The sequence below is a fragment of the Lemur catta genome, chromosome 11 (assembly GCF_020740605.2).
Source record: "Lemur catta isolate mLemCat1 chromosome 11, mLemCat1.pri, whole genome shotgun sequence".
Taxonomy (NCBI): Eukaryota; Metazoa; Chordata; class Mammalia; order Primates; family Lemuridae; genus Lemur; species Lemur catta.
Genome location: NC_059138.1, coordinates 65,387,708 through 65,415,096, shown reverse-complemented (window position 1 = coordinate 65,415,096; position 27,389 = coordinate 65,387,708). Strand labels below are relative to the sequence as shown.

At 37.1% G+C, this 27,389-nt stretch overlaps 1 long non-coding RNA gene across 1 annotated transcript in view; it reads left to right on the top strand.

Moving 5' to 3' along the window:
- LOC123647396 overlaps positions 1 to 27,170 on the top strand; it is a 108,509-nt gene extending 81,339 nt beyond the window's left edge. The window contains exon 3 of the long non-coding RNA XR_006738218.1: positions 27,121 to 27,170. This is a non-coding gene — a long non-coding RNA (uncharacterized LOC123647396). The remainder of the gene's footprint in view (positions 1 to 27,120) is intronic.
- The last annotated feature ends 219 nt before the right edge of the window (positions 27,171 to 27,389 follow it).

Below are 27,389 nucleotides of genomic sequence, written 5' to 3'. Positions count from 1 at the left end.
CTAATTAAATTAATCATTTAAGGTATGGAATGCAGTGCTCCATAAAGTCTAGCTTTTATTATTACTAGCTACACTGGTGATACTGTGATGGAAATCTGAAAATTTTCCTCTTCTTAACTACCATATATTATTGTTGATCTCATTGCCAATTACCTTTCTGTTAAAGGCAGAACCAGTGCAAAAACAACTGTTTGGGGGAGTATGTGTGTGTACATATTTTTACTCACATGTATTGAATAATATGAAGTCCAACAGATAGTTGAAACTGTGACACTAGATTCTTTATAATAGTTGTAAGTTTCACAATTAGTAGTAAGATCTGAATTATTCTTGATAACCTAATATCTTCCAGGCATTGTTTTTTAATGATGTTAATATTTAGATGTACATTAGTCCCCTCTTATCTGATGCCTGAAACTTCAGATAGTACTGAACCCTATATATATGTTTTTTCCTATATATACATACATATATAATTTATAAATTAGTCACAGTAGGAAATTAACAATAACTAATAATACAATAGAGCAATTATAACAATATACCGTACTGAAAGTTATGTGAATGTTATTTCTCTCTCTCTCTCTCTCTCTCTCTCTCTCTCTCTGTCTCTCAAAAAATCTCTCTGGTACTGTACTTACCTATTTTCAGATGGTGCCCGGGTAGCTGAAACGATGAAAAGGGAAACCTTGATAATGGGATACTACTATACTGAAAATGTGAAAAATAGATACAATTTCATTAAAGAGAGCTGCTGTTTCTGGAGTGGGACATAAGAATAGAAATTTTTATAAAACATAAATGTTCTGAATTTCAATACCACATGGCAGGCTGGTGAGGAGGAAACTAGGAACTAGTTCTAGTAACTAGTTCTCCAGTTACTAGTTCTAGTTCTCCTTTGAAGAGATAGGCGATATGATTAGATAATTCTCTTCATCTGTAAAAGGAATATGTCAGAAGAAATCTTTAAGCATTCGCCACTCCAGAATTTTATGATTTTGGTATTGTAACTTGCATAATTATTTCAATGATGAAGATATAATTTTCTAAAAGAATTGTTAAATGTATTAAAATTAGCCTATAGATAAAAATTGAAGCTCTCATATTCTACAATATTGTTGGTACTTTTGAGACATAACTGGAACAGTTGTCATTCTTGCTGGGACCCATAATCTCCTATAAATATCAGCATCAGTTTCCAGGAAACGCGGAGCTGACAAGAATATAGATTGCACTTCCACATTAGGCTACCAGGAGAAACTTCCAAGTTACCCTCTTGTCACCTGTGCCCCAAAGGGTAAACACTGTAAACTATTATAGCATTCAATTTAGATAACCGCTCAGGTAACAACAGCTCCGATGATGAAAAAGATAATGACTTTTCATTGTCTGCAACCTTTCATCTGGGAGAATTTAAAAGGATTTTTTATGGGGGAGAAAAAAATCTATCCGGATATTTAATCAACTTTATGATTCTAAACTGTACATAACAGTTTTAAAAAACTGAGATATAACTCACATACCATAAAATTAACCCTTTTAAGTGTACAAGTCAATGGTGTAAATAACATATTTAAATGAGATCATTTAAAATGGGTCCGGCACAAAGTAGTCACTTCATAAATATTAGTCCTCTTTTCCTACATCGATACATTTTGAACCTGAAACAAATGAAGACACAGCAGACGTTTGGGTGGTTCTGTTCTGTTCTGTCCCCCAGTGGTGTGCCGGAAGCTTCTCAAGAGAGCCAGTTGTCCGCATCTCTTCCTAACTCTGTTGACTGAGGTCACACTGGTAGCTTGAAATGGGCAGTGATGGAAGTATTTGCATCATGGCAACTGACAAATGCTACAAAACCAGGGCTTTATTATTGTTTGAGAGCCTGTTGTTAAGCATGTACCAGCACACCATTGCTAATGTGTATCAATTTCTTCAAGAGTAAGTTTCCTCATTATTCAGGGCCACATGAGGTGCGTCATCTCTTTGTCATAACCAACAAATACAAATGAGTCCTTGTCAATTGGAAACAGGAAATTTCAACTGGATACATACTATATTCATAACTAATAAGTTAATTTCTATGTGACTTTTTGGGGGGTTGGTTTTAAAAAATGTTTTTTAAAATTGTGACAAAAACATAGAACATCAAATTTACTATCTTAACCATTTTTAAGTATACATTTCAGTAGTATGACTTATTTTTGTCTTCTATAGCATGGCTTGTATGATAGAAGATGGGCTTGATTCTGTAAAATGTCTAAATGATTTTTTAATTTCATTTGCAAAGGGATGGTTAAATTCCATTTTGGTCAGGCTCGTGCTCTCACAATTAGTTTTTGGCTAACTTATTTCTGGCTAATCTTTCAGAGTCCCTTGCAATCAATTTCACATCAGGAGAGCTCTAGGGAATTTGGTAGCCAGGCCCCCTGAATCTCCTTCCTAGAACGTCATAGTTACGTGATTCAGGTTTCATGACTCCTGCCATCTTGCTGACTCTTGGGTCCAAATTCCACATTCCTAGGAAAGGACTGGGATTCACCATGCTTAGGTCTGGAAGACACAGCTGCATTGTTCTCATGCTGGCTCCCATGGTGATGGTTTGGAAGGATGTGTTGGTAGGGGCAGAGTTCCGGACCTGCTCTTACATGTAGAGAGATGCTGGCCAGTTAAAGCATTCAGTGTCTAGTACAATGTAATTTTCATATCAGATGATAAATGGTGACTTTAAAGAAATATTTAATCAAGATAGATGGCATTTAGTTAAGAATCTCTAGGATATTACAGCATAGTATAGATAAAATTAACAAAATTTCTGTAATCTTGGAAAGGGAGTTAGTGTATTCATTTGGGACTGTATCTGGTTAAAATTTTAGTAGTATAATTATAAAACTAATTCCTTGGATTTAAACAGGAATTTTTTATTACAGTTTCTGATGTAAGTTAAACATTAACACATGTACTCTCAGATTGTTCAAATGAGAAAAAGGTTTCAGATCATCTTCAGCCCATTTAAAGTGGAAAACTGGGATAGAAACAGTTGAAGTGTATCATTTCCAGGCGCACAACAGTTTACAATGAGTTCTGGAGTCTTCTCCAGGCACGTGTAGGCATTTCCCCAAGAGGCAATAAGAGTATAGAAGACAGAGCATAGAATTTGGCATCGAGGTTTGGAATGTGACTCACTTCTACCATTTTTACGGTATTCACTAGCTGTGTGATCTTGGGCTTATCATTTAAAACTATCTGAGCCTCAATTTCCTGTTCCTAAAACAGAATAAGATCTATTTGACAGTCGTTTTGAAAATTAAGTTAAATTACATCTGTGAATGTCCTTATAAACTATAATTGTATAAATGTAAAGTATTAATACTTTCATTCAGTTTTCAGTTACAGGTCATCTTCTTCATGTTTAACCAACCACTTACACATATCCAATATTTATTTATTACTTCCTCAACCATTTTTTTTTTTAACACCCACTTTGTGGCAGATACTGTGCCAGGCTATTGGGATATGAAGATCTATCTAAAATGATCCCTGCTCTCAAGTAGCTAAACACAAAGCTATTTGTTATTTAATCTGAGTAGTTATCAGTACATATGTTATAAAGCCATGCCTAAAAAGCACCAAGAAAAAATCTAGAAATACCAGGCTTTTGCACACGATCTTCATATTCAATTGGCTATAGGTTAGACAGTCCTTACAATGAAGAGTATATCAAATAGTGGGCTTGGGAGATGGCCTCTCCTGGAAGGATATTTCTGGAGGAGGGCTCTTTGCAACATTGACTTTGGGTAACTGTATTTTCATTCCTGACTGTGCACCTTCTATATAATGGACTCAGATTTTAGGTTACCAGAAAACATGCTTGTTTCTTTTTAGAGTACAGATGTTTCTTTTTATGACTACAAATGTAACCCATTGAAGGGGACACCATGATACGTCACCAGAACTCTGCAAGATTTGAAGACTTATTCCTCTAGCTGATTAGTGTGCCACAAAGTACCACAAACTGGGTAGCTTAAAATTGCAGAAATTTGTTCTTAATTATGGAAAATAGTCCAAAGTCAAGGTGCTGGGAGGGCCATGCTCCCTCCAAACCTCCAGATAAGGATCCTTCCTTGCCTTTCCCAGCTTCCGGTAGCCCGGGGATCCCTTGGCTTGTGGCAGCATCACTCTAATCTCTGCCTCCATCTTCACATGGCATCGAGGTTTGGAATGTGAGTTACTCCTCTCCTTTCTTCTGTGTCTCTGTTTCCATATCTGGCCCAAATTTTCCTCTTCTTATAAAGACACCAGTCATATTGGATTAGGGCCTCCCCCCCCGATTCAGTATAGCTTTATCTTAACTTGAATGGATTTGTGAAGACACGATTTCCAAATTCAGTTACATTCATAGGAACCAGGGCTTAGGACTTGAATATATCTTTTGGTGGAGGAGGGCAGGTGGGGGGACATAAGGCAATCTATAACATCGTGATTATTATTTATATTCTCTGTATAAACAAGACACTTTCTTTTGACACTTTCAATGATTCAGGAAAATTCTGTTTTGCATAATCATTTTCTTCTTCTTGAATACACAGGCAAGGACAAGGCAGTGGGCTTATGCCTGGCTTACAAAACAACTCAGAAAGTAATAGTTTTAACAGAATTCGCTAAGCAGAGTACAAATAGAATATGTTTTCTGTTCTAAAGACCAAGAACATACTCTAGCCCTCTGCAATTTTGCATCTCAAGAGCGTGAATCCACTGCTTTTTTTTGTTTTTAAAGAATATTTGGGAGGAATGTAAATACCCTTATTGTGACTAAATGTTACAAGGCACATTCTGGAGCTATTTCATAGTGTGGTACTTTGAACAGTAGCATTCAAAAATAAGTATCAGTGCCAGTAGGCTACCCCCCCAGAGTGACATTTGATACTGTGAGGAGGATGAGTTAAAGCTACCACCAAACTAGCCACAGCAGAAGCTTCCCTTGGAAGGGTCACAGGAGCCCCTTGCATCTTGTCCCTCTTCTCAGACAATGTCCCAACTGTGCCTTCTGGGACTTGGTTGGCAGTGAAGCCTGTGATATGTGGCTTACAGTGCTGCAGTGTAATCTTTCCTCTTTTCTCTTTGCTTTTTTTCTCTACAAAAAGTGGCAATGAAGACATCTATTGAGAGGGAAAATGACATAAACTATTGCAAATGAAAATAAATCAGTTAATGAACAAGACAAGCTGATCTGGAAACCAAAGGATGATATTGTGTATCAGATAAAGCCTTTATACTCATGAAAAATAAAGCTTGTGTTTTTATGTTTTTTTGTATTTTGTCTATATTTTAAAGCATATAGTAGCACTCCCTGTATTTGATGAAAATTTATTTTATAAAAACTGAAGAAGAGGCATAAAGGAAGAACTTCTATATCTGAAATTGTCTAAGATGTAATGAAATGTACTGAGTCTTGTAATCTGGAGCTAAATAGAGATTGTTGTTAGTATATGATTTTGTCATAGTTTATAGTGGTCATTAATAGTGATAGGAAAGGCAAGAACTCAATCTTTTTTTATTTTTAAATTTTTTTTTTTTTTTTTAGAGACAGGGTTTCACTCTGTTGCTCAGGCTTGGGTGCACTGATGTGATCACAGCTCACTGCAACATAGAACTCTAGGGTTCAAGTGATCTTCCTGCCTCAGCCTCCTGAGTAGCTGAGTCTACAGGTACATGCCACTCTGACTAATATTTTTTATAGAGATGAGGTCTTGGTTTTTTGCCCAGGCTGGTCTTGAACTCCTGGCCTCAAGCAATCCTCCTGACTCAGCCTCCCAGAGTACTGGGATTACAGGTGTGAACCACTGCACCAAGCCCAAGAACTTAATCTTTAAGTGTGCCCAATGGTTATTTATGAAACTTAGAAAATCTTCTGATATGTCAAGAGAATATGTGTATTCTAGACAAGGCATTGATGAGATGAATTGACAACTTTGCACTATAATTTGGTGTGATATTTTTAATCAAGAAAAGACATTTTAACAGAAACAACTGGCTCTCTTGGTACACAAATATTTATTTTGAGCCCCATTTTAATACCTCAAGTGTAAAAGAATAAAAAACATGTGGATTACATCTTCCTTCAAATATCCAAGTCCCCCCAAATAAGGAAAATATGTACTTGACAAAATGATTGAGTATATTTTAAATTACTAACACAAATTCTGGTTGATTTAGCTGTTCCAAATGGAGGTTTTTTTCCTGTCATTTATATACTATAAAAATTATCTATTTTAGAAGCACTATAAGTGTTATTTTATGATGCATAAAAAAACTCAAATGTCTCCTTTTATTCCATTCTTTTTGATGCTATGTGTGACAAAACTAAAAGGAATGGGGGAAATAGCTTAAGGGTTAAGGGTTTGGGTGTTTTAACTAATATTTTATCCCTATTAATAAATGTATCAATTCCTCATCTTTATCAAAGACCACTTGTCTTAGATAAATATATCCCTTGCCTGATAATGCCACTCCAGCTTCAGTTACTTTTTTCAAGTTACATCTGCTTGGAACCAGTTTTTTTCTTTCATGTCTTCCTTTGGTCTTCCAGAAAAGCATTCTCTATTCTGTTATTCAAACACATCCTAAAATATTAATATAACTTCCTCCAATAAAGCTTTTAAAAGTGACTTAGATGACACTTTTATAGGCAATATCAAGATACCATTCAACTATACATGAATTTAAGACTTGCTGGGGGGGGGGACTCCTGGTTCATTCCTTAATTCAAAACTTTTCATCCATAGTCTTGGAAGCTATGAAGCAATTTAAGAAATAGTGTCACTTTTCTAGTTGTTCAGACATCACATGAATGAACTCCCAGCTCCAGACAATGACAGGTTTGGATTTAGAAGCAGCATTTTGCCCAAAGGCAATAAACATTTAAATTCTTAAGTTTTAGTTAGCAAGTTTTGGGGCATCAGAGATTTAGATCTGGAATCCATGAGGACGCTGGTACATCAGCATCTTTCGAATGCTTTGTTATGGAGAAATAGAAAGTCCTTTTCTGGGAGTGGTGGCTGAGGAAGCCTAGTCATAGGAAAGCCTGTTATTAAGGCCAAAGGCATAGCCAACCTAGGTCAATGTGCCATAGTTGGGCCACATTGTCTCTTTAGAAACCACAGATTCAAAAACAAACAGGAAAAACAGATAAATATACTTCATTTAATATAAATATTAAGGCTCAACAGGAGGCAAATGTTACTATGTTCAAGTGCTAGGGATTTCTGCAAAACGTTTAGGAATCATTAATCAGAAACTCAACCCTTTAGATATATGTATTTCCATGGAAATAAGCTCTGGTCTGGACATACCAGGTAATGTTCTACTTTTCTGAAATAAGAGAATTTAAGTCATCTGAGTTGTTTTCTGCATAAAAACATACATAAAGGTGATCTCACATTAATTGGCTTAATTTAATTTCTGATGAAATGCCATTCTAAATCTTACGTAGCAGAATCTTAAACAATATTTTTATTAACATAGAAACATATTAGATTTTCCCTTAAAGTAATCCAAAAAAGATTTCATTTTGCTGGTGAGAATAAAAGTGGAAATAATACAAAAAGTGATGGCATTTATTAAAATGTCAAGCTTATTACTAATTATCCTTCACAGTATTTGTAGTTGATACACCTTCTAATCTTTAAACTGAATAATCTTTCAAGTCCTAAGTTTAGTTACTTATTCTATCAACTACCTGCTGATTGCTAAGCATAAGTACCCACTCTAGCCTTGCAAAAAATTTTCCAAAATCCTATTATTACTTTTAAAAAAAGAATTAGGTTAATAAGTATTTTAACATGACTAATCTATTTCTGAACTTATCATTGCCCACATATTTATACTATATTGGATAAGCTAATAAATACTTTCTATATTTAAATTTAGTAAGAATAACCAAATACAACTTCTAACAAAAATAGTCATTATTTATCTTATACGAAAATAAACCATTAATGATCAGATAAATATTTTCCTTTTTATTCATCTTCACATCAGTTGTAAACACAAAACCTTAAGAAGTTCAAGTTTTTCCTTAAAGTCAGATTTTCTTCAACCTGGACACCAACTAGGAATTTGCTTCAGGGTGATGAGAATATGAAGTTCGTTGCTCAAAGAGCACCCACTGGAAGGAGAGAACAGAGAGAGTGAGAGCACAGATGAGAGAGGAGGTGGCCCCACGCTGGATGTCTCAAGTGGTGAGACAACTTTGGAGCAATACCCAGTGTCTTCACATTTGGGCCTGTGCCTTGGATTAGGAGGAAGTCCAGGCTTTCTTCTGAAGCCCCCTCCCCAGGCTTTTGGTGTATGTGTTGTGGGGGAAGAAGGGGAAAGAGGCCGGCTCTAGGTCCTTGATGCTGGTCTGCACTGCCCTAGCTACACTTCTTTCTGTGGGCCCTGCTGCCCAGCACTGGAGCTGACTTCTGTCCACCGTTCTCCTCCACATCTTCCTCAGACTCTGGCTACTGGTGCCTCAGATTCACTGACCCCCAGGGCTCCACTCCCTGTGTGGAGAATGCAGAAAAACTCTATTCACTTCTCATGACCAGCTTGCTTGCAAGGAGAGATCCCACAGTGGGACTGGGCCCTTAATTGCAGAGTCTTCTTGTCAGGGTGAACAAGAATTCTGGGCAGGGAAGGCTGGATTATTATGGGGTGGTGGGGGTTCTACTATACCTGGACCCACTGCTTTCTCTGAGGTACAGGTCTAGTCTGAGGGACTTCATCTTCTCCATCTCTATGGTCAAATGTTTTTGTTTCATTTTCATTTTTGTTGTTTCCTTGAGGCTTTCTGATGTCTCTTTGCATTCTATTGACCAAACAGGCCAAAGATGTCAGACCTGTTAAGATTGAGTAGGTATTTACTATGACTTGTAAGCAGTAAAAGATTTACAGAAGAGGCATTTTTGTATTATAAAAAGGGGCCACATTCAGAACATGGACATGAATCCCAATTCATCTCCCAACTGTAACTAAAGTTGCACCAGACACATGGAGGATTGTGATCTTGGGTGACACAAGGAGGGGACTCCAGGCTAGACTGGAACCAAGATTCTGGCTGTGTATTGTCCTGAATTGCTTAGTGAATAGAAAATTCTAAAATATCCCATAAACCCATTGTAATTTGTATTTTCTTATCTACCTGTAAATAATTGTTTAAATAAAATAGCAAAATTTGGGTATCATGCACTCCATAATATGCTTGACCATCCTCAATCCTTTAGTGTCTTCACAAAGTGGAGTTAAAGAACACAGCTAGGTAATTTTTTTCAGGAAAAATCTAGTGTTCAGTCAAAATCATGTCAATGTTGCTTTAACAAGGCTTCCTTTGCCTGGTGTGCTTCACCTGACATCAGAATAGGTTGAAAATATATGTATTGTTGAAAGTAAAACAGATGTATTAACATTTACAGAGGGCATAATGTATAAAAATGAACATTAAGAAGTCAATAAGGTACACTAGGATGTTTCAAGAGAACTTGTCAAACTTTGCAGTTGGCATCATTGCAAGAAAAAAATCTTTGAGGCTATTATCAGACAAGCTGTTTTTAACCTGCCAGACAATTCTTATGATTCATCAAGTACAATGATTGAAGACTGTGTACTTAGAGGTATAATACCTCTTGAGAGTTGTCTTTAGATTCCTATTTTATTTTCCTACAATTCTGTAATGATTGTATATCTTCCTTGTACCTTAATTTTTAACACTGTTATCAGTGATCACAAACATAGGATCAAATAAAAAATATTTTCCTCCTTTCTGGGTAACTTATAGTTGAGATTAGCCTGACAAAAACTTGCAAAAAGGAAAGGAAGAGGTAAGGATTTATAAAAGGATACAGCTAATTAAAATCAATAACAATACAGGCCTGATGAAATAAAGTCAAATCAGATGTCTGAAGATATTAATATAATTTCATGTATGTGTTAGAATACGTACGTGCTCTTGTACCACTCCACTCTCCGCCATGCCCAGCAACACTGGTCCCCATTCCCCCAATCCATGATGATAATTTCCTCTTTAAGTAAACAGGTTGTGCTGGACAGATCTTAATCTTCATCCCAGCTCTACTGTGATATCAAAGGAAGAGAGTACACTTTTTTTTCTAATAAAATTAATAACATTCATATCATTTTAGTCAGTGTTTGCTAATGGATTGACACTAATATGAATTTTGAAACATTAACGGGGGGGTACAAAAGTATTTGTTACATGGATATACTTTATAATGCTGAAGTCAGGGCTTTCAGTGTGCCTACCACCAGGACAGTGCCCACTGTACCCAATAGGTAAGTTTTTATCCCCTCCCACCTCCTTAGTTTCCAATGTTCTTTACATCTTTTTGTGCCCATATGGACCTGTCATTTAGCTCTAACTTACTAGTGAGAACACATGGTATTTGTTTTTCCATTCATGAGATACTTCACTTAGGATAATGACCTCTAGTTCCATCCAACTTGCTGCAAATGACATTATTTCTTTCCTTATTATGGCTGAGTAGTACTCCATGGTATATACGTGTATATATGTATGCATACATATATACACACACACACCATAAAACATTAAGGGAGTATAAAAGTGTTACATGGATATACTCTATAATGCATTCTATTTGTTATATAGATACACTCTGACATGCTGCGTATACACACACAGTCCTCATATTTTCTTTACCCACTCATGTATTGATGGACACTTAGGTTGATTTCATATCTTTGCAATTGTGAATTGTGCTGTGATAAACATTCAAGTGCAGGTGTCTTTTTGATAAAATCATTTCTTTTCCTTTGAGTAGATACCCAGAAGTGGGATTGCTGGATCAAATGGTAGGTCTACTTTAGGCTCTTTGAAGAATCTCCATACTGTTTACATAGAGGTTGTACTAACTTGCAATCCCACCAACAGTGTATGAGTATACCTTTTTTTCCACATCCACACCAGCATTTTTTTTTTTTAATTTTTAAAAATGGCCATTCTGACAGAAGAAAAGCAATATCTAATTGTGGTTTTAATTTGCATTTCCCTGATGATTGGGGATATTGAACATTTTTTCATATGTTCATTGGTCATTCATCTGTCTTTTTTTGAAAAAATTCTGTTCATGACTTTTACCCACTTTTTGAGTTTTTTTTTTTCTTGCTGTTTTGTTTGTGTTCTTCGTAGATTCTGGAAATTAGTCCTTTGTCAAATGTGTAGTTTGTGAATATTTTCTCCCATTCTGTAGGCTGTTCCTCTATTATTTTCCATGCTGTGCAGAAGCTTTTATAATTTAATTAAGTTCAATTTGTTTATTTTTATTGCTGTATTTGCCATTGAGGTCTTAGTCATAAATTCTTTACCTATGCCTACGTCTAGAAGAGTTTTTCCTAGGTTTTCTTCTGAAATTTTTATGGTTTTATGCCTGACATTTAAGAGATTAATCCACCTTGAATTATGGTATATGGCAACAGATATGAGTCCTGTTTCATTTTTCTGCATGTGACTATCCAATTTTCCCAGCTCCATTTACTGAATAGGGCATACTTACCCCAGTGTGTTTTTGTCTGCTTTGTTAAAGATCAGTTGTAGCTAAATGGTTTTATTTCTGAGTTTTCTGTTCTATTCCATTGGTCTGTGTCTCTACTTTTATACCAGTTACACTATTTTGGTTACTACAGCCTTGTAGTATAACTTGAAGTCAAGTAACATGATGCCTCCAGATTTGTTCTTTTTGCTTAGGACTGCTTTGGCTATTTGAGCTCTTTTATGGTTCCAAATGAAGCTTAGGGTTATTTTTTTCTAGATCTGTGATACATGATGTTGGTATTCTGATGGGAATTGCATTGAATTTGTAAATCACTTTGGGCAGAATGATCATTTTAATAATGTTGGTTCTACCAAGCTATGAGCATGGGATGCTTATCCATTTGTGTCATCTATGATTTTTCTTTATCAGTGTTTTGTAATTCTTCTTGTAGGGATCTTTTGCCTTCCTGATTAAGTATATTCCTAAGTATTTTGTTTTCTTTATAGCTATTTTAAATGGTATTGAATGCTTGATTTGACTCTCATCTTGACTGTTATTAGTATATAGATATACTGACTTGTGTACATTGATTTTGTAACCTGAGACTTAGCTGAATTTATCAATTCTAGGAGTCTTTTGGTTGAATCTTTAGGGTTTTCTAGATACAGAATCATATTCTAAGCAAATGAGGGTAATTTGACCACCTCTTTCCTGATTTGGATGCACTTCATTTCCTTCTCTTGCCTTATTTCTCTGGCTAGTACTTGCAATACTATGTTGAATAGAAGTGGTGAAAGTGGGCACCTTGTCTTAGTCCAGTTGTTAGGGAGAATGCTTTCAACTTTTCCCCATTGAATATGATGTTGACTGTGGGTTTGTTATATATGGCTTTTATAATTTTAAGGTATATTCCTTCTATGCCTAGAGGGTTGAGAGTTTTCACTATGAAAGTGTGCTGGATTTTATCAATGTTTTTCTGCATCTATTGAGATGATTATATGGTCTTTGTTTTGCTTCTGTTTATGTGGTGAATCACATTCATTGATTTGCATATGTGGAACCATCCTTGCATCCCTGGGTTGAAACTCAGTTAATCATGGTGGATTATCTTTTTGATGTCCTGCTGAATTTGATTTGCGGGTATCTTGTTGAACATTTTTCATCAATGTTCATAAGGGATGTTGGTCTGTAGTTTTCTTTTGTTGTTATGTCCTTTCCTGGCTTTGGTATCAAAGTGATACTGGCTTCATAGAATGAGTTAGAATTTCCTATTTCTTGGTGTTATGGAATAACTTCTGTAGGATAGGTGCAATTTCTTCTTGGTAGGTCTGGTTGAATTTGGTTGTGAATCCATCTGGTCCAGAGAGTTTTTTTAGGTGGGAGATTTTTTGTTACTGCCTCAATCTTGCTGTTTGTCATTGATCTGTTCAGGATTTCTATTTCTTCCTGATTAAGTCTTGGGAAGTTGTGTGTTTCAATGAATTTATTGATTCCTTCTAGGTTTTCTAGTTGATGTGCATACAGATTTTTGTAGTATTCATGGATGATTTATATTTCTGTGGTATCAGTTGTAATGTCTCCTTCATTTCTGATGGAGCTTATTTGGATCCTTTCTCTTTATGGTCAATCAGGGTAGCAGTGTATTGATCTTTTTTTGTATCTTTTCAAAGAATCAACTTTTTGTTTTGTTGATCCATTTATATATTTATTTTTTGGTTTCCATTTTATTTAGTTTTGCTATTAGCTTTGTTATTTCCTGTCTTCTGCTGGCTTTGGGTTTGATTCTTAATTTTTGAGTTCCTTGAGATGTACCATCAGGTTGATAATTTAGGATCTTTCTGTTTCTTTGAAGTAGGCATTTAATACTATGAATTTTCTCCTTAGCACTGCCTTTGCTGTATCCCATAGATTTTGAAATCTTGTGTCCCCTTTGTCATTCAGTTCAAAGAATATTTTGATTTTCATCTTAATTTCATCATTGACCCAAGAAGAAGGTTGTTTAATTTCCATGACTTTGTGTGGATTTGAGAGTTTTTCTTGGAATTGATTTCTAGTTTTGTTCTACTGAAGTCTGAGAAAATACATGGCATGATTTCAGTTTTTCTGAATTTGCTGAGACTTGCTTTGTGGCCTGGGATATGATAAATCTTGGAAAATGTCCCATGTGCTGATGAGAAGAATGTGTATTCTGTACTTTTTGAGTAGAGTGTTCTGCTGATGTCTGTTAGTTCCATTTGTTTTAGAGTTCTATTTAAGTCCAGTATTTCTTTATTGATTTTCTGCTTCAATGATCTATCCAGTTCTGTCAGTGCGGTGTTGAGGTTCCTGGTAATTATGATGCTAATGTTTATTTCATTGCTTAGATCTAGTAGAATTTATTTTATGAATCTGGGAGCTCCTATGGTTGGTGCATATAAATTTATTATAGGACTGTTATGTCTTCTTGCTGAATTGCCTCCTTTATCATTATATAATGACTATCTTTTTTTTAACCAGTTTATTTAAAGTCTATTTTATCTGATATGAGAATAGCTATTCTATCTTGTTTTTGGTTTCTATTTGCATGGAATATTTTTTCCATCCCTTTACTTTGAGTCTACACATGTCCTTGCAAGTTAGATGGGTTTCTTGAAGACAGCATATACCTGGACAGTGAGTTTTCATCCATTCTGCAAGTCTGTCTTTTAATGAGAGCATTAAGACTGTTTACATTTGGTGTTAATATTGATATGTGAGATACTGTTCTGCTCGTCATGTTGAATGATACCTTGTTTTATTTTCCTTCGTGTTGCTCTTGTTTTATAAGAGATGTGAGCTTTAATTTTTGGGTGTTTCTAAACTGGTGGGTATCTATTGTGCTATTCCCTGTATAATGCACTATTGAGTATTTCCTGTAGGGCAGTTCCAGTAGTGATAAATTCTTTTAGTGTTTGCTTGTCTGAAAGAGTCTTTACTTCTCCATCATTTATGAAACTTAATTTTGTGGGATACAAATTCTTGGTTGGCACTTTTTCTGTTAAAGAAGATCACAAATGGGGCTCCAACTCCTTCTGGCTTGTAAGGTCTCCACTGAGAAGTCTGCCATTAGCCTGATGGATTTTCCTTTGTAGGTTAGTTGTTGCTTTGGTCTTGCAGTGTGTAGAATTTTCTCTTTCATTTTGACTTTGGCCAGGTTCATGACTACATGTCTTGGAGATGTCCTATTTGTGATGAATCTTTCTTGCATTTGATGATATCTGGATATGTGAATCTCTGGTGATAACAGGAAATTTCTTCTCAATAATTCTCTCAGATAGGTTTTCCATGTTTTTTTTCTTTTTCCTCAGGGTTATCTATAATTCATATATTTGCTTGCTTTACATAGTCCTATATTTCTCTGATTGTTCTTTTTTTTTCCTCCATCTTTGACTGTAGTTCAGAAGACTCATCTTCAAGCTCTGAAATTTATTCTTCTGCTTGATCTAGCCTATTGGTAAAGCTTTCTGCTATATTTTGAAGTTCTCTTTCTTCTGTTCTCTATCTCTTTAGCATCTTTTTCATTCATGTCCTGAAATATATTTTTAGTTTCTTTGTGTTGACTTTCAACTTTCTCTTCAGTCCCATTCATCTTATTTGCCTTCCATATTCTGAATTCCATTTCTGACTGACAATTTCATTTAGTTTGGGGTCCATTGCTGTAGCTCTATTGTGATCTTTTGGTGATCTCAAACTAACTTTTTTTTTTTTTCATGTTGACAAAATTTTTTTGCTGGTTTCTACTCATCTGAAACCTCTTGTCTCAGAGCAGATAGGTTTGCAGTGTTTCAGTTCTCCTTTTTTGGGAACTCTATTTAGTGAGAAGAAGAGGTCCCTAGAGATGGCACTTTTGTGTCTTATTCTGAAATACTGATTTGTAGGAGACGGGTGGGTGCACTGAGTTCTTGTAATGTAGCTGTTATATGTTGTTCCATTCCCCTAGGGTTGTCAGTGTCCAGACCAGTACTGGGGGATTGTCATATGGAGTGGTGGGTTGGTCCCTAGGCTGCTTTTGGAAGCTCGGGTAGGGGACGGGGTGAGTCCCCCTCCACAGAGGTGGGTGTTTCAGGAGACTGCTCTGTCCGGGTCTTCCCGTGGCAGTGGCTGGTTGATGAGGCTATCTGGGTGGTGGCTACATGTGTCAGGGCTTTGGGCATTTGTTCCACTTAAATCTAGGTTTATAATCACACAGGCCCATGGCGGCGTAGACCTAGGTACTCTGTGCAGGGCTAGAGGGCTTATTCTGTGCATTGTTACATGGGGTGGTGGGGGGACACCACCTAGGGTGCATTGCTGGGGAACTTTTTCCACTGGTGGGGGTAGTTGGAGCAAAGCCGATCCCTGTGTAGACCTGGTGCTCCAGATCTGTGAGCTCAGAGTAGCATCAACTGTGGCAACCTGGGCATAGAGGCTGGTGGATCCCTGCTGAGTTTGCTCTCTGATGCAAATGAACTACATAGTCTCTAAGTAGTTCCCAAATCAGTTTGGAGGCCTGCAGTGGTGGTGGTGGGGCCCTGACAGCTCTAGTCTCCATGTCTGTGTGGGGCCCTCTCCTTTATCCCTTTCCCATGTGTGGGCATCTGCCAATCTTAGAGAGTGGGTCTACCCATCCCCTTCACTTTGAGCATCTCCCATCAGTTCTGATGATCCACAATGTTCTCTCCAATCCTCTCCTTGAGAATGGAGTGTGAAGGCTGCTTCTAGTCTGCCATCTTGGTGCCTCCCTCCTTATTTATGTTTAAAGTTCCGCTCAAATATTCTTTTTACTGTTTTTTTATGAATATGCTAGTCAAATAATTATCATATTGGTATCAAACTCATTGAAACAATGCTTTGCTCATTGAAACAAGCTTTGTAGGGAATTGATTTGTCACTGGCTACTATAAGAAAGCCATTACATAATAATGTAAGAAATCATTACTCCTGCATGTGCTTGCCTGTCTCTGAACTTTAAACTGCCTCTTTGCACAATTTAAATCATAAAAGGAATAGGATCATCTCTTTTTATGTAGGGCAGGGTGACCTCAGAGCATCTACCATATAGCTGTAGGCAACAGGGATTCAACATTTCTCCTAAAAATAAAAATACATGGGATGTTTTTTAATCATTTATATCTAAACAGTGAAATTTCAAGCAACAATATTACTTCCCTCATGTTTTCCTTTGCTTTTTTTAAGATCTTAACCTCAAGATTCAATTGGTTTCTCTTTGAAATTCACCATGGTCCCCCTCTGCAGCTGTGGTCTCAAAATATCATTTCTGCATTTATTTTAACCCATGGAATAACTATGCTGTGAAACCACAAAGTCAATCAGATTCAAAATGCCCCAAATCCTTCCTGCTTTGGAGTTTTCCATCTTCAGATCAAAGCATTTTATGCCCGTCAGCAACTTTTTAATGCATTTGCTCCTCGTGTGCACAACTTCCATTTAAAGACTCTCCTTGGCTGACCTCTCTGATGAAGTTGTCTGCTTGCCAGGAGAGCAATGCTAATGCAGAAGTTACAAAAGGGTCTTTGGGCCTTTTTTCTGGATAGAACTTGATGTTTCAGATAACATCCAAGTTCAGTTTTGTAGAGACCACTGTGCTTTGTACCAGGGGCAACAGAATTGGTTTTCGGTGTTTATGACCTGGGAAGATAGAGACAAATATAAATGACCTAAATGAGAATATCATGTAAGAAGACAATTGAAGACAATAGAAGCAATTACTGGAATCTAAATAATTTCATGTCCTCAATACAGGATTTAAAAGTAGTTTTATTTGTTCTAACTTAAGCTTACATGTATATGAAGGGGTTGATAAAATTAGAAAATGATTTTTTGGCATCTTTTGTAAAAAACTGAGTTGATTTGAATACTCTTGATTGCCTCCTTTTAATGGAAGGAGAAACCATACATGCAACAATAGATTTGGAAAAGAAGAATCCAGATTCCCAAGGGTAATAATCTTTTGGAAAAAGTTAGTATTCATGAGTTTGGGAGCCAACACATCATTTTTCTTTGTTCCAAATGTTCAGTTCTTTGCCTACGGCTAAACCAGGCCTTATAATAAATCATTGTTACTTAAAAAGTGGGGAGGGCATCAAACATACATTATTGAGTGTTTATAACCTCAAAAAAGAATGTATTGTTTTTATTTTTGCAAGCCCCATTTTTTTTGTTTTATCAAATTGTATTTCCATACTAAAAACTGGAATTGAATAAACTGTAGCTTAAATACTCTTATTTCTGTAGTAGTCCTAAATCAATTCACCATGGTTCAGATTCAATATTTGGTTGATAATGAGAGAACTGGGTAATTTATTTATTGAATGTTCATTCTATATTATGTAATATTTAAAACTGCAAAATACAGAAATAAGTTCCTGCTTTTCTTAGGAGTTCACATTTTGTGAGTGCTAGATTAAGTGCATCTAGATCAGCCTTGTGTCCATTTTTTTCTCTTATGAGGAGAGTTGTAGTTTCTGTAATGGGGGCAAAATTTGAATCTCTGTATTTCACCTGGACTTTATGGGGAGACAATTTTATGATAGAGAAAGAAATGAAGGAAAGCAGGGATTGGTTTGTAGTGTGTTAAGTCAGCAAAGGGTGAAAAGAGAAAGAAATCCTCTCAATTTTACATATAATTGTTCCAGGAAAAGAAACATAGCTTTGGATTTGTTTTTTATCCTGTTCTTGAAACAGCAAGGAAAAAAGTGAATGCATAGGACCACTTTTATAATTTGCAGTGTTCTCACAGAGCTACATTTTATGTTTGCATCATGGATTTATAAGTCTATAAAATGCAAGAAACCCAAGTCTGCAAATAAAAAGATTAATCTCAGCAACAGGTAAGAAATAGATGTAGTATGTCCAATTAAAGTGACCTCTGAAACTAATTGCTGATTAGATAAAAACATGCATATATTTTCAGCAATTAGTGGAGAGATGAATAGAGAACATATATATGTAATTAGTCATATGGTTTGTTTTATTGGGATTGGAGCAGCATGTCTCGCCCACTCTTCCATACTTTTAGGACTTCATAAGTTTTTTTATATATATATATATATATATGCACATACACACTTCATGTATTTTGATTGTTAAGAGAGGATAATATCCAAATCATATTTAGTTATGTTAGAAAAGTAATAAAAATATGGCAGTGAAATTTCAATTATTTAAACAGGAAGGATAGAAACTTTTGTTTTCAAATGTACAAAATGTACTGTTTTAATTCTTTTGTATACTATAAAAGAATGTATTATTAAAAATGTTAGAACCAGGTATCAAGAAAATAAAATAGTTCCTGTGATTTAACACTTTACCGGAGTTCTTTTAAAATCTATTATCCATTTACTTTTAAATGAGATACATTTTACAGTAATACATCTATTTTTTAGTTATAGTTTTAATTAACATATAGGTGGATTCATGTTCACTTCGGAAAAACCAAGCTACTTGGGTAATGGACTTAGGCTTGAACATACCACATTGAAAAATAGCTAGTGTATGTATTAAAGAGGAGTCTGCACAGTGTGCGTGAATTATCTTTATATGAAAAACAGCATCTAAGCGGAGCTGATGATTTCAAGAATGCTGGCAAGTCCAAGCTCAGGAGTCAAGCTTTATAAAGTTGGCTTCTAATTTAATCAGAACTCTAAGAAATCGTTGATCTAATGTATGTCCTTTTCCTTTGCCGAGCAGAGGAAGCCATAGCCACACCAAACTACTGAATGCAAGTTTCCTCTTGAAGCCATACATTGGAGGAATATATTTTTCTATTTATGAAACATTAATCCTGTCTACTCTAAAATCTTCCTTAGAAATTGTCTGATCAAATGCCAGCCAGGTATCCCTTCCCTCTGCCAAGACTCGATGTAGGTCCCCAGCTGGCCCATTGGGTGGGGGGCCCTTTGTCTGGATTATAGAAAGCAGATGATGTGCTATTGGTCAGGTGGGCTGTTCACGTCACTTTATCATCTTTATAGAAAGTTACCAATCACAACATATAGACCTTATCTTTTCCGGAGATTATTGTGAAATGACTTTTCTCAGTCAAGAAACCCTAAATATCAAAACCTCAGATTTTATGAGTTACCTGTATGTAGGAAAATAACTGATATCGTCTCTACCAATTCAATAATGTTCAGTCTGGCATTTTTGTTTTCAGGCTGAAGGTGAAGAAGTCAGAATTCAAAGCAACAAATGAGGTTCATGAGAATTTGATCAAATACTTAGTGTTGTTAACTCTAGGGCCATTTATTCAAATTTAGATTAACTCGTGGTGCCTTTTTTCCCCCAGCTTCTTCAATAACTGCAATTAATCACAGAATTTTGGCATTAATCTCTCTACCAAAGCCATGAGTACTCTTTGACGATCATTTGTGTTAAGTCTCTGTGCCTCAAGGCTATTAAAGTTTCTCCACATTCTTCAAAGGTTTCTCTTTCAACTTTTGGCTGAAAACAACATGATAGAACAAGGTCTATTATCTACGTTTATGAGTTAGTCTGCATTCAGATGCCTGGTTATTATGGCATTTAAACCTGTTTGTCAAAGCACAAGGCTTTTGGAGAAGGCTTATTTGAAAGTTGTGCCTATAAGAAGGCTAGAAAAGAGTCTGGTTTGATCAAAGCATTTGGAACAGGCAGCCATTCAACCACACGAACTGTTGGAACAGGGATTAGGCCCCCACAGAGCTGAGTTTATAAAATGGTCAAAAAGAGGCAAAAGATCAGAAAATAATAGGATTAATTGTCTATTTTATTGTTCTGTTCTGGGATTCTGTTTCTAGATTATGAAAGATCAAAGGGGTTTTTCACCTCTTCCTCTTGACGTCTAGAACCTACTTCCCAAATAGCGCGGCAGGGTTTATCAGTATATCAGGATTTAGGGTTTAACTTCTGGCTTTTAAACTTCTTTGTGTAGACTGGATCTTTATCCTCCCATTTCATCCTCTCGACATGGAAGCCAGCCAAAACCTCCCTCTTGATCTTAATCTCTCAGTCTTTGCATGGCAACAAATCATAATTAGTGCTCTTTCCATTCTTTTTTCTCCTTCTCTCCAACTTCCCTTATCCACTCAATGCTTTTCTTCTCTACTCTTTCTCCCTCCTTCCTGATCTCTTCTGTCTGCCCTGCGCCCATAGTTCTACGACCTTTAGAATATCTTCATCACCACCCTCTCCTTCATCAGTTGTCAGAGCGACTCCCTGCTTCTTCAAAGACATTTCAACATAGAGAAAGGGAAATATGGGTAAGCAACTTGAGGACCTTGAGTTTTTGAAAAAAATTCAAAAGAAAGTTGCAAAGCCCATGGGAAAGGTTGAGAGGAAATAAAATAGCTTTACTAAGACAGAGCTAATGGGGGCTAAATGTTGTTGTATACCACCTATTGAATTACAGTGCCTGGAAGCCAGATCACAGACTGGGCCCCCAAACCATAATATGTGGGAGAAAACATGGTCCAATTGCCATACATTCTATATCCTTGTGGTAAAAAATGTGGGGCATAGGAAAACAGTAGGTAAAACCAGATCCAAACTTAAAATGACTCAATCATAAATGGAAAGACATGGAAACTCAAGCAAAATAAATCCTCCACAAGAATTGGTGTTTTAGTTTGGGCAATAGCCTCAGTGCCCAATTCATATGACTTTCGAAAGAATTTCTAAGTCCACATTGCTCACCTGTGGATGATTCTTGTTTTTGTTGTTCATTCTGTTAAGTGCCAGGTGCTGGGGAACAATGAAGATCTGTAATTAACTTACTACTTTCACATACCATGCCCCACATTAGATGTTTGTTAGTGGAGTTCATTCTTACAACTATCCTGAGAAATGAGTTATATTACCCCCATTTTACAGAGGATAAAACTAAGGTTCAGGGTGGTTAACAAACAATAAGGTCACATGCTAATAAAGATGAAAGCTTCACTTCCAGTTCAGGCCTGACTCTGTTGACCCGGCATTTCACCACCTGTATATATTTATAGTTCTAAGTCCAAAACCACAGTGTTCTGCCAAGAAACTTGGGGTTTGTGACATCAATTCCAGGAAGGTTTAGGGATATATGACATGAAAGGAAGGGAGTTGTGAAATTTAAGGCCCAACGATGTAACAAGGTTAACAGATCATGGAATTTCCACTCACCTTAAGCTGACCCTTTGAAATAACATGGGGTAATCAGGGTCACCTTTCCTAAACTAGGTAGAGAACAGTGGAGCTTCTTTTAAACATGTGTGGGGCGCCTACTATACAGGGTGATGTGACACGCAATGGGCATATAAAATAACTGATGACAGACCTCAAGGTCTTTTCCGTTTCAGGGAAAGAGTAAACATGCAAATTCAATCAAATTGAAGGCACTGTTGATTTTAAGATGCATCCTTTTATCTATTTTACCTACATTCCTTGATCAAGGAAAAAGATGTCAAACCATGTCATGCTAGTTTATTTCAAATAAGCCATGAATCGTAAGAGTGCCTATTTATTGTTTCCAGTGATGGTTTTACAGCTGGGATGAGGTTTGGGAGAGAGGAGAATTAGAAAAATATTTCTAAACAAAGCAACCTTTGAACTGAATTTAGAACGGTGAGGCGGTGATGGTGTGAAGAGAGATATGCAGGATATTCCATGCAGAAGAAATAGTATGGGTGAAAAAGTGTGCCTGTCCAGCAGGTCCCCAGCCTGGCGTGCCCCGGGATAATAAGGAGATGGGACAGGGGACATGGAGGCAGGGTGGTGGTTAGCCGTAAGGCTCCCAAGCTGCAGGCCAGACTAGGGTGTCTTGAAGACCATGCTAAGGAGTTTGCCTTAACCTATTCCAGGTAAAAGGAAGGCACTGAAGAAATTCAAGCAGGAAGCTGAGTCTAGTATATTAGAGGCTTCACAAGTCGCTACTTCTACATCAAATCGTTGTCACTTCAAACTACATGCACTTGTTTTCCCTGGGGGACTCCTATAGTCACGAGACTACTATTAGCAGAATTTCTGATTCACAGATTCTCTCCTCTGGGTCTTATATGATCTCCTTTCTCTTTACTCATTTCAAAGGGCCCATATCATATGCCACTTCTTCTAGGTACTGTGTCTTGTTCTTCCCTGAGTGCACAGCAGCTCACCATCATTGTTTGGACCCACTGTACTTTTTTGAGCTTTCTCTTATTGACGATCTCCTGATTTACGTTATTTGACATATTCTTTTCGATTGAGCTCTTTGAATATAGAGATGAGGTTTTACTGTCTTATCAGTCCTACATTAGTATCTGTTCTGAGCTCAGTCTACTAGAGATGATATAATATGGCATAATAGTAGGTACACTGAATTGTGTGCCTGTACTTACACATGGAAAAAATTCCACTTTATATATTCTGTTGTGCTTCTGAGGAGTAACAGAGGGAATAAAATGCCCCTACATTTGTATGCTTCTGAGTTGGTAGCCAGCCTCCAAGGCACTTCCCAGTGGCTCCCACAAGTTTGTGTGGTCCACTCGCTCAGGGCAAGCCAGCTGCCATGTCGTTGGGAACACTCATGCAGCACATGTAGAGGTGCACATGGCAAGGAATGGGGACAGCCAGACATCAGCCCGTGAGAAACTGAGGCCTGCCAACAACCTGATCCTGGAAGGGGGTCTTCCAGCCTCAGGTCACTGTTGCCTGGCCAACAGCTTGACTATAGCCTCTAGAATACCTACCCTGACTGACTCAGAACCCCCAGCTCAACTGCTCAAGTTGGGGATAATTTGTTATAGGCAGTTAGTTTTAGATAACTAAAACATTTAGCATATGTCATTCCAATTTTATTTGCTTGGGGCCAAAGAAAGTTGAGTACTCAGGTTTAGAAACAAAAGTTCAATCATATTTCTAATAAAAAAAAAATTTTTGCCTTAGCTTAAGGTAGATCTCTGTCACAGTTCAGTGACAAAGTTCAATGATTTATTGCCTAAATGTACAATGATCTATCTACTCTCCTACATGAGACAAGAATGGGCTGGTGGAAAGAGGGTTAAGAACCTCCCTCTGAGTTTGTGCTCCAGCTCTAGCACTTACTATTTGGTTAGCAATGAGGAATTTAATCTGTTTTAAATCATGGTTTCCATCCTAATAAAAGGGATATAATAATTTATGTCCTGCATATCTTGAGGATTAAATAAGTCAGTGTGTGCAACAGAACTTTGTAAACTGCAAGACACCATCTACATTGAAGGTGCTTTGCAAATGGTAATCATGATGTGTTTTGGGGTTCAACAGACCCCATTCACAGAGTCAACTGGAGGATGGCCCTTTGAGAATGCATGTTCTTTCCTGGGCAGACTTTTGGCGACTTGGGCACCAGGTAAGGATGTGTTAATCACAAACTTTCAGCCTCTTAGTATTTAACTTGATTTTGAGAGGAAGGCATCAAAGAGAGTTGAGAACAGCATATACCCCTCCCTGAGGTGAACCTAGTACTGTCCCTTATAATGCTAGGAAAATTTTGGGCTCAACAACTGGAGACAGGAAAAGAAAAAGGTATTCATGTCACAAAGAGAATCCCAACTAACTGCCTTATTGAGACTAACTTATAAGAACAATGGATTATGTCATATTTATAGCAAGCTTCTAAACAAGTAAATCATCCATGGAACAGACCCCAGCTGGTTTTATCATAATAGGTTAAAAATGACCATTTTCTGTCTTACATTTTGAATACAAATTTTTATACATTTCATAATTCACAATATACTTTTTTAAAATGATAAAATTATTTCCTTGTGACCAAATAATGTCTTACTTTTCTTCCTCAATGACAGTAGAAATTTTCTAGGGTCCTGGAATCTTAGAATTATAATAAAAGAACTGGATTTTAAGTAGTTTAGTCAGAGGCCTATTTTCCAAAGGCTTTCAGGGAAGGTATTGCATAACTTCTATTGCAGATGCTATTGGTGCACATACATAGCTCCTTACTGCAACTCTCTGCCTTAGAGCTTTCTTTGGCTATAGAAGCAAGCTTGGTCCATGCATGTGTGGAGGAGGCTAGAAGTTCTTGGACATCAACAGCCCTAGAAGCAACCCTCAACCAACAAAGGTCAGGAGTTGGTAGCTACATACTCCAGCTTCCTTACATCTCAGGTGAGACCACCCTAAGGTGTGTTCTACCGGAGAGGATTGGGCCTTAGGTGCCTAGAGTCCTAACCTGTTCATCAATACCTCCTGTCTGGGCTTCCTTCCTTCCTTCTCTGTCTCACTTCCTCACTCCCCTACTGGGGCTTCCTAAGATCACTTCCCAAATAAACTATGCGGATTCAAATCATTTTCTCAGCATCTGCTTTTTGGGGGAATTGAACCTAAAGACTTCCTCAATTTTTATAAAAATATTTCTAGTCAGCTCCAACTTACACGTCAGAATGTTCCTTCACCAGTGATATTTACATGGGAAAATGTGTGTGGATGCCATTTCAGAAAACTTTGTCACTCAAGCCAGAACCACATTTTCACAGCTCTATAATAGATGACATATTCAAGTTTTTCAAATGAAATAATAAAATATGCCTATTACAAGAATTTCTACATCTTGTTACATAATAACAGGAATAACTTTTGAGGTACCTTTCATAAATTAGTTTGAAACTCCTTCCAACTTCTCTTAAGAGTCATCAATTGTTTCAGAGACACAGCTGGGGGAAATTTGGGGCAAGGAGATGGTTGCCAGTGGACTCAGCCCTGTGATTAGAGGGTTGGAGCTTTCAGCTCCATGCACCACCTCCATGGAGAGGAAGGGCTGGAGATTGACCTTAATCACCAGTGGACAATGATTTGATCAATCATGTCTACATCATGAAGCCTCCCTAGAAATCCATGGGGTTTGGAGAGCCTCCAGGTTGGCTAACACACTGAGGTGCTAGAAGGGAGGTGTGTGTGGAGAAGATATGAAAAGTCCGTGTCCCTCCCCATCTTTTTAAGTGTTCCTGGGTTCCACAATAAATAGCTAAATGTAAGGCAATGTTTCCCTGAGTTCTGTGAGCTATTCTAGTGAATTATTGAACCTGAGGAGGGGATTATGGGAATCCCCCATTTATAGTCGGTCAGTCAGAAGGGTGGGAGGCCAGGACTTTGCTACTGGCTTCTGAATTGGCGACAGTCTTGTGGGATCTGATGCTAATGCCAGGAAGATAGTGTCGGAATTGAATTGTAGGACACCCAGTTGGTGTCTCCTGAGAGTTAGGTAGTATGAGAAATAAACCCCACACATTTAGTATCAGAAGTGTTGCTCTTGTTTGATTCTTTGTCATTTCTCATCTCTTGGTTGCTCTTTTTTCCTCTGGGTAATTGGTGCCTTTGAGTAGCAGGCATCCCTGATGATGGGTCTCTTCTGGTGCTCTTAAAGGAGAGACTGCCCTTGGATGAGTTGTTAGGGGAGTCTACCCTCTACATAGTTCCTTGAGCTGGAAGATTCACTGTTTCTCTCCTTGCCAAATCCTCTCAGCACCCCCAACTTCAAGGCAGTCTTTTTGGATGGGTATCAACAAGCAAAATCCCTCCTAGCTGTTTTCTGGGCTATTCTCAGAAAACTCATACATCCTTGTGCAATATAAGTGGGAATGCAAAACGGTCCACTGCTGCCTTCACCACCAGGTTGTTCCTCTTTTCCCACACTCCAGTGTGGATAGGTCAGCAAGTTTACTGCAAGTGCAATTCTGGGGCAGAGGAAAATCCCACTCAATATATCTATGTCTATATGTGAATTATTATCGATTAATCCTTAGCACTTAATATAGTACCTAAGACAGAAGAAATTGAATAAATACTAGTTGAGTAGACAAAGGTTTAGCAGCTCAACAACTCTTCATAGACAGAAAGATGTTTTTCAAGTCAGAGCCAAAGGGCTCCCATTCCATCTTGTTCTATTTTCATTGTGGAACAACATCTGTTCCCCAATCCATTTATATGGTGTATTATATATACACGGGGACTGTAATTAAGTCACTCTCAGCCTGATCCTCTTTTGGCCAACCAACATCATTTCCATGATCCCTTCCTCTTAAGCCTGGGTCTCCAACCCTTTAATCATTTCTGCTCTCTTCTGTGTCCAAATGTCCCACTTTTAAACTGCAGAGATCTAAATGGAAATCTATCATAATGATGCTGTAAAAGTTTGGCAAATTTCAGAGGAAACCAACATCTGTTTGGTCCTTTCTCATTATCTTCTCACTGCCTTTTCATTAAGGGATTCTCAGGAAAAGCTGTAAAATTTATTTTTAAAATTAATTCAACAACATCTATTCTGGCCCATGTCTTTGTATTTGCACACATATAATCTCTATGCAAAAATGGATTCATAAATGGAGAGTTAAGTTCACGAATATAATATTTTCAAATATTTTGCATGTATTTTTGACTGTATTAACAGTAACATTGCTTTTGAATAAATTATTTTTTGATGTTACCATTTGGTTGTCTTTATTTGAACCTTTCATATGCTTTAGGTATAGACCCATTGAATATGAATAAAAATAGTATTACATAGCATGTAACTATAGCCAGAAAAGTTGTGCATGTATTAACTTAGATAGTTTTCCCCATTTTTCAGATGGAGAAAGAGACTAAAGATGTGCCCAAGACAAGTACAGCAAGTGAGAATCAGAGGTGGGATTTGAAAACTGCAAGGCAAGCCCTAGAGTCTGTGCTCTTGTTATGACATGTTGCTGTCCATTTATGAATAATAGGGTGCACAGGCCCTTTTGTAGGTTTCTTTTTATTGGTAATCTTTAATATACACAAGTAGAGTTTTCTTTGCATTTAAAGATGACTTTTCTAATACAGTTATCATATGTGAGGACTGACATTGGTTTGACTGAA